This window comes from Myxine glutinosa, chromosome 8 (assembly GCF_964187855.1).
Source record: "Myxine glutinosa chromosome 8, kmMyxGlut1.1, whole genome shotgun sequence".
In the NCBI taxonomy this organism is placed as follows: Eukaryota; Metazoa; Chordata; class Myxini; order Myxiniformes; family Myxinidae; genus Myxine; species Myxine glutinosa.
This window is the reverse complement of record NC_136268.1, coordinates 160,970,565-160,979,339: the sequence shown is the minus strand read 5'-3', so window position 1 is coordinate 160,979,339 and position 8,775 is coordinate 160,970,565. Positions and strand designations below refer to the sequence as shown.

General features: G+C 55.0%; 1 protein-coding gene across 4 annotated transcripts in view; it reads right to left on the bottom strand.

The window, feature by feature from the left end:
• The window catches only part of MICU1 (mitochondrial calcium uptake 1), a 147,052-nt gene that overhangs the window by 72,651 nt on the left and 65,626 nt on the right, over positions 1–8,775 (bottom strand). The window lies entirely within an intron of this gene.

Below are 8,775 nucleotides of genomic sequence, written 5' to 3'. Positions count from 1 at the left end.
TTCCCCATGCCGAGTCCATCATGGATCGAGTTTCATGTTGAACAATGAAATGGTTCAAGAGAGATTTATGTGCAATCCAATATGTCTGTCAGACCATGTGAACGATTACGTTTGTGTGAATACACTTGTATCCACAAGGCTTGTGGATCATATCTGTGAAGTTTCACTTCGATCTGTCCAGCTGTTCATAAGAACATTTTTTAAAAGGTTGTTTTGAAGGAGCTCGGGCTCCCACGTCGATCGGAAGAATGGACGCGACAAAAAGCTGGAATTCGTCCGAGTTGCTTTATTCAAACAAAACACTCAGGTACTCTCCCAAAAGCCCGTTTATCGGGCAGCAATATATATACACACATTATCCCGGAGCGTTTGTCCCAGGAAAGGCGAGAGGGGCGTGGCCGAGCGTCCTGGCTGCTGCCTGGCAAGTTGAGGGCGAGCCTGCCCGGGCGTCCCGACCGAGGCCTGGCAAGTTGAGCGCGGGCCTGCCCGGGCGTCCTGGATGAGCCCGGCATGGTGATCGCTCCGCGTCCTTGATAGGTGCAAGGCGATTGTGAAAACCCAGCGGTAGCCGCTACACACGTCCCCCCAGAATCGACTTGCACCGGCAGGGTCAATTTGAGGGGGGTCCTGATGACTCGGCCGAAGCGACCCCTGGCGGGTCGTGGGGGGGGGGGGGGGTCCGGTGTGGTGGTGGGCGGTCGAGTGGGGGGCACCGTGGACGGGGGGCGGCCTCGCCGCGGCGGAAGGGCCACCCGTGGTGGTTGGTCGACGTCCACGTGCGCCGGCTTGAGGCGGTCCACCGCAATCCGGTCCGACCTGCCGCCGATGTCGATGACGAACGACTTGTCGTCCCGTCGCAGGACCCGGAAGGGCCCGTCGTACGGCGGCCGGAGTGGCCCCCGATGTGCGTCGTGACGCACAAAAACATACTCCGCTATGCGAAGTGCTGGGGGGACGTAGGACTGGGGGTCACCGTGGTGGGATGTTGGCACGGGGGCAAACCGTCGGGCGGCCTCCTGGAGGTCCGAGCGCTGGTGAGCTGCGGACCAGCGACTGGTAGCGTCGGGCACGAATTCGCCCTGGAAGCGTAGCGCCTGGCCGTAGACAAGCTCGGCGGTGGATGCCTGGAGGTCCTCCTTGGGGGCCGTGCGGAGGCCCAAAAGGACCCACGGCAGCCGGTCGGCCCAACCGCCGTCTTAAACCGGCCATGAGCGCGGCCTTCATGGAACGGTGGAATCGCTCGCACAACCCGTTTGCTTGGGGGTGGTAGGCCGTAGTACGGTGGAGCTTGACCCCCAGGTTGCGGGCGACCGCGCCCCACAGCTCGGAGGTGAACTGTGGTCCGCGGTCTGACGAGATGTCCGCCGGTGCGCCGAAGCGGGCGACCCAGGTGGCGATGAAAGCCTGCGCCACGTCGGCGGTGGTGGAGACTAGGGGAACGGCCTCCGGCCACCTGGTGGTCCTGTCCACCATGGTGAGCAGGTGTGTGAACCCCCGTGACGGGGGGAGGGGGCCCACCAGATCCACGTTGATGTGGTCGAAACGTCGTTCGGGCACGGTGAAAGGTGCCAGCGGGGCCTGGGTGTGTCGGTGGACCTTGGCCCGTTGGCAGGCTGTGCAGGTGCTGGTCCAATCGCGGACGTCCCGACGAAGGCCGTGCCAGACGAATCGCGCCGACACCAGCTTCTGGGAAGCTTTCCGGCCTGGGTGGGAAAGGCCGTGGAGGGAGGCGAAGATGCGGCGTTGCCAGGTGACGGGCACGATGGGGCGAGGCTGGCCTTGGGAGACGTCGCAGAGCAGGACAGTGTCCGCGAAGGGGATGTCGGCCAGGCAGAGCCCCGTGTCCGCCGCCCGGAGGGCTTGCACCGTGGTGTTGGTGGTTTGGTCCGCCGCCATAAGCGCGAAGTCCACGCCCAGGTGGACCGCGTTCGCGCTGGCCCGGGAAAGACAGTCGGCCACGGCGTTGTTTTTGCCGGCGACGTGCCGGATGTCCGTGGTAAACTCCAACACGGCGGAGAGGTGGTGCTGTTGGCGGGCCGACCACGGCTCCGTGACCTTGGCCATTAAGTAAACCAACGGCTTGTGGTCGACGAACGCCATGAAAGGTCGGCCCTCCAGGAGGTGGCGGAAATGGCGGACGGCCAGGTGTAGACCGAGGAGCTCACGGTCAAACGTGCTGTATTTGAGCTCGTTCGGCCGGAGCTGCTGGCTGAAAAAAGTGAGTGGCTGCCAAACCCCGTTCACCCATTGCTCATGTACGGCGCCCACCGCGTAGTCGGAGGCATCCGTGGTGAGGGCGATGGGAGCGTTGAGCACCGGGTGAGCGAGCAGTGTTGCGTCGGCGAGGGCCCGCTTCGAGCTTTGGAAGGCCGCGTCCATTGCTGCGGATCAGGCAATGTCATGCTTGGCCGGCTTGCCCCGGAGGGCTTCGTAGAGGGGCCGCATGAGTTGAGCAGCACGGGGCACGAAGCGGTGATAAAAATTCACCATTCCCAGGAATTCCTGCAGGGCCTTTATGGTGCGGGGACGCGGGAACGTGGTGATGGCCTCGACCTTGGTTGGCAGCGGCACGGCCCCGTTCTTGGTGATGTGGTGGCCCAAAAAATCAACGGCCGTCGTGCCGAAGTGGCATTTGGCCGGGTTGACGATGAGGCCGTGCTCGCTGAGGCGCCCGAACAGTGTTCGGAGGTGGAGGAGGTGCTCGGCCCGGGACGTGCTGGCGACGAGGATGTCGTCCAGGTAAACGAAAAGGAACGGCAGGTCACGCAGCACGCCGTCCATCAAGCGCTGGAACGCCTGAGCCGCGTTCTTGAGACCAAACGGCATCCGTAAGAATTCGAATAGGCCGAACGGCGTGATGACTGCCGTTTTAGGGACGTCGGCCTCCCTGACAGGTACCTGGTGATATCCCCGTATGAGATCAATTTTCGAAAAAATGACCCGTCCCACCAGACGGGCGGAGAAGTCTTGGATGTGCGGGATCGGATACCTGTCGGGGGTGGTAGCGTCGTTAAGGTGGCGGTAGTCGCCACATGGGCGCCAGCTGCCCCCTGGCTTTGGGACGATGTGTAGTGGCGAAGCCCACGCGCTATCGGAGCGCCGCACGATGCCGAGGTGTTCTAAAGCGTCGAACTCGGCTTTGGCCATGGCGAGCTTGGCTGGGTCGAGGCGGCGGGCTCTGGCGTAGACCGGCGGGCCCGTGGTTGGTATGTGGTGCTCGATCCCATGCCGTACTGCGACGGCCGAAAACGTCGGCCGCCTGAGGGCCGGGAACTCCGTGAGCAGGCGAGCAAACTCGTTCGCCGCCGGGAGGGCGCATGCCAGCTCGGTCGGTGCGGAGCTGCTCAATGTGCATACCAGGGAGCTGAAGGTTTCGGCGTTGATTAAACGACGCCGTTGGACGTCCACCAGCAGTCCGTGTGCGCAGAGGAAGTCGGCGCCTAGCAGAGCCATGGGCACGTTTGCGGTTACAAACGTCCAAGCAAAGCGTTGGCCGCCGAAGCAGAGGGTGACGTTGCGCGGGCCGAAGGTGCGGATGGCCGATCCGTTGGCTGCAACCAAGGAGGGGCCGCAAACCGCGGACTGCCTGTCCTGGTCAGAGGCGGGTATGACGCTCAGTTGGGCGCCGGTGTCGCACAGGAAGCGCCGTCCGGACGCTTTTTCCGTGATGAACAGTAAGTTGCCCGTGTGGCCGGCGCTCATGGCTGGTAATGAACGCCGGCCCGGCCGTTTCCCGGCCTGCCGAAGGTGCACGGGGGTCGGCATGTCCGGGCCTTCTGTCCGAACCTGGCATGATAGTAACACCACGCTTGGTCAGGTGGAGGCCCCGGTCGTCGTGCTGGAGGTGGTCGGCTCGGTGTAGCGGCCGCCAATTGCGTCGGCAGTTCGGTCGTCGACCGTGCCGGGTGCTCGGGCGCCATGGGTGTTGCGTCGGACGGCGGTGGGCCCCAGGTCGCTGCTGCGATGCGCTGGCCTGCGGCGGAGATCTTGTCGGCTTCCCTGGCAAGGGCACGGGTATCCGTGATCGTCGTGCTTGCCAGGGCGAGGCGTACCGGGCTAGGCAGCTGACGGAGGAACAGCTCCCGGAACAGGAATGCCGGAGAGTGCTTGCCGAGCAGCGAAAGCATGTAGTCCATTCGCTCGGAAGGGCGCGTGTCGCCGAGCTCGGGCAGGTCGAGCAGGCGCCGTGCGCGTTCCGCCGATGGGAGGGCGAAAGCGTCGAGGAGGAGCTTTTTAATCGCGCCGTATTTGTCAGCGGCTGGCGGGCTCTCGAGGAGGCTCAGGGCGCGGGCCGCGGTGGCTGAACCGAGCGCTGCTACCACATGGTGGAAGCGGGTGTCGTCGGCCGTGATGCCTCGCAGGGCGAACAGGGAGTCCGCCTGTGCGAACCAAACCGCCGCGTGAGCCTCCCAGAAGGTAGGCAGTTTAAGGGCCACTGCCGTGTCCATGTCGGTAGGTCACCAATGAAGGAGCTCGGGCTCCCACGTCGATCGGAAGAATGGACGCGACAAAAAGCTGGAATTCGTCCGAGTTGCTTTATTCAAACAAAACACTCAGGTACTCTGAAAAGTCCGTTTATCGGGCAGCAATATATATACACACATTATCCCGGAGCGTTTGCCCAGGAAAGGCGAGAGGGGGCGTGGCCGAGCGTCCTGGCTGCGGCCTGGCAAGTTGAGGGCGAGCCTGCCCGGGCGTCCTGGACGAGCCCGGCATGGTGATCGCTCCGCGTCCTTGATAGGTGCAAGGCGATTGTGAAAACCCAGCAGTAGCCGCTAGTTTGTTTATTCGTCAAAAAAAATATGGCTGCTAGACCATGTGACCTATGAGGTCGACATTTACACCCTACATTCCTCCCCAAGTCTAATAGATCATGTGCATGCAGTTTCACATCGATATAGTAAGATTTTTCCATTAATTATTTTCCATGAAGCTGTTTTGGAGAAGACGACCAAAGTATTTTCCTTTCCTTACAACATGGCTGCCACACCATGTGCCTATGACATCACACTTTTTTTTTTTTTAATGTACACGAGTAGTCACTCCTCTGGTGAAAAGTGTCAATCGCTCAAGCGGCTGTAGAGAAAATGATTTTAAAAGGAAACTAGAACAGCACTCAGTAGAGAGCGCATACCTCTGCCTCGTTGGCCATATCACTCAATGGTGACGTATCACTTAATCTACGAGCCAGATCCTGATACAGACCATCACCAAAATCGAGTCGATTCTTCCGAGTCACACACACAACCTCTCCACCAAGCTTCATCCAAATCTGTCCACAGCTTTTTGAGATATCCTGCTATGTATCGTTTTTGGCCCTATCACTATGTGTATGCTGTATGTGTTGTATGGCTCTGTGTATGGTATGGGTTTGGTTTGGTTTTGGTTAATGGTGAAGAATCATTTAAATAATTAAATAATTCGAATATCCGAATCCATATTCAGATATTCACCAAAATCGAATATATTTGTCCTTGTCAGACACCCAACCGGTCCAACAAGTTTCGTCTAAATCCATCCATAACTTTTTGAGATATCCTGCTATGTATCGTTTTTGGCCCCATCTCCCAATGGTGAAGAATCACTTAATAAATTATAGCAGCCGGATCCGAATCCTCACCCTCACCAAAATCTAATCATTTCGTCCCCGTCACATTCGCTACATCTCTGCCAAATTTCGTCCGAATCCATCCACAACTTTTTGAGATATCTTGTTCACAAACGGACAGACAGACAGACAGGGGTGAAAACATAACCCCCATCCACCTTTGGTGGTGGAGGTAATAATAGCAAAGGCAGATGAGCACAAGGCCCCATTACACTTTCACTTTGTCGACTTCCAAGCAGTTTTTGACTTACTGTGGAGGGAGGCCCTGTGGAAAATGATGAAAAAAATTGGGGTTGATCCAAAAATAGTTTTAACTAGAACACCACTCAGTAGAGCGCATACTCCCACCGTGGGTGGCCGCTGCCGAGCCCTATCTTCCAATGGTAAAAAATCCTTCAAAAAATTCCTGGATCCGGAATAATATCCTGAGCTTCACCAAAAAACTAATCAATTCTTCCTTATCCCAAGGGGCAATCATCCCACTAACTTTTATCCAAATCCGTTCAGAACTTTTCCAGATATCTTGTTCACAAACACCCGAACACACACACGGACGGACACGATCGAATGCATTACTCCCTCGCGGGAGTAATAATGAGAAATATGTACGAGTTTGATGAGTCCTTATTGGAGGACAACTGACAGAATGGTTGCAAGTACATGTTGGAATTAGACAGGAATGTATCATGTCCCCAACCATGTTTAACATATTCCTTGAATTTGTCATGAAAGAACTGAAAAGTCTGGATCGGGGACTTCGGCTGACTGACAAAATACAACAGGCATTTTAAGGCGATTTTCCCTGCTAGAGCGGGGGTTAGCCTTGCGGTCCCCATGACAATCTTCTCCATTTTGACCTATTTTCTGCATCTCCCCTTGTTAACCCCCTTGCCCGTATTTTTTCTTCCACCATCTTTTGCCAAGTCTTTCTCGGTCTTCGCCATCCTCTACTTCCTTCTACATTCATTTCCATCACTCTTCTAAACCAGTCACTTTCAACCTTCCTCAACACATGACCAAACCATCTCAACCTGTTTCTCTTCACAGTATCCATCACAGGCACTATTCCCATCATCCTTCGCAATTCATCATTTGTCTTCCTGTCTCTCAACGATACTCCGCACATCCACCGAAGCATTCGCATTTCCACCCTTTCCAGCCTTCATTGCTGCTCTACGTTCATTACCCATGTCTCGCTCCCATAAATCAGAACACTTCACACATGCAGCATACACCTTTCCCTTCAGCTTCAACGACACTCCCCTCCTCATCAGTACGCCACTCAGTTCCCGAAACCTCTTCCATGCACATCTCACCCTAGCAACCGTTGCCGAGTCTGATCCATCTTCTCCATTCAGCATGTCTCCGAGATAGCAAAATGTTTTCACACCTTCCAGCTTCATGCCGTCTCCAAGATCCAACTCAACATTTCCTCCATCTGCAGCTCCCTCTGTGCACACCTTACAATTGAATGTAACTGCCACACTGGTTAATGACCCTCTCAATCCACTACATTTTTGATGAACCCACTCAGCGCACATTGTACATTGAATGGAATTCACTCCGACACCCTTCCTGCACACAGCACACGGCCACTTCCCAGTTCTTTCCACCTCACCACATGCTTTACCACTTGCAATCACCTTCGTTTTTCCGATATTCACCTTCAGACCTTTTGTCTCCATACATTCCTTCCACTTGTTCATCTTCTCCTTCAGTCCATCCATACTTTCCGCAATCAACACCAGATCATCTGCATACAACAACTCCCACGGTAAAGCCTCCTTTACGTTCTGAGCCAGCACCTCCATCACAGCTACAAATAGTAGTGGACTTAGTACCGACCCCTGATGCACTCCCACCTTCATCTCAAACTCACCACTGTTCCCGTCCTTCGTCCTTACAGCTGTGCGCGCTCTCTCGAACATTGCCATCACTACTCTGATCAACCATTCCTCCACTCCTCACTTCCTCAATGCCCATGTCACTACTTCACGTGGAACCCTATCGAATGCTTTCTCCAGATCAACAAACCCAAGAAACAACTTCTTCCTCTTCTTCCTGTTCTGCATGTACTTGTCCTGCAACTGCCTTACAATAAAAAGCATGTCTGTCATTCCTCTTCCTGGCATGAATGCAAACTGCATTTCATCGATCTTCACTTTCTTCCTTATCCTCTTCTTCAACACCCTTTCCAATACCTTCATTCCATGCTCCAATAACTTTATCGCTCGATATGAGCCACAGTCCAGGCCGACTGACAAAATGTCGACGGATATCATATGTGGATGATGCGATGCTTGTGTCTTCAATGTTCGACAAATTACAGTTGACAACGGAGGAGCTCGACAAAGCCTGCAAGAAGTGAGTATTGAGGATGAATTCTTAAAAATGCGAATTGATGACCCCAAACAACAATAATAATGTGGAGGGGGAAATACATTTTTAGTTTCTCGGGAGTAAAGTCTCAAACTGTACAGTAGATTGTCAGCATAGAGTGTCCCAGGCGGATGTGCCACCATCAACACTGAACATAGTGTTACGTATGTTTGTGAGGGTAGGGGACGAAATACAATAGAGGAGGCAGGATTGTGTAGTATTAGCATGGACTGTGCGCGAGTAGAAAGCCCATCTTGATGTATGCAAGTCGAAAAACTGTGAGCTTAAGGTTGTTAATGTGTTCTTCACACTGGGAGAGGGTGAAGACATGCTAATTAGGTAGGGTCTAAGGGTAGTTCTCCCATTGTGTGATTGCCTCCTGTGATTTCCGCTATGCTCTTACAATTACAACAAGCCGGCCATAAAAACCCACATCTTTACAATTACAACAATAACGAGCGCTCCATTAAACCACAACAACCGGCATAAATGCCGACAGAAACCCGGACATTCCCGATCGGGCTGAACCCAGCCCCACCACCGCCGACAGTACCCGGACATTAAGATCTACAATTAACCCTGCCCTACCAACTGACTGAGGAAAAAGGCCCCGCCCAGTAGAGGCAGCGAATCGGTGGGCAGTCAAGAGGGCCGTGAGGCTCCGCCCCCGAATTGCATGATTGGTCAGGGCGACATCACCGAGAGACTTCGAGAACAGAGGAAGAAGAGTCTCTCTCTCGCTCTTGTTTTGGCTTTCGTCTCGGGCGGTCGCCGTTTTCCCGGGTGCT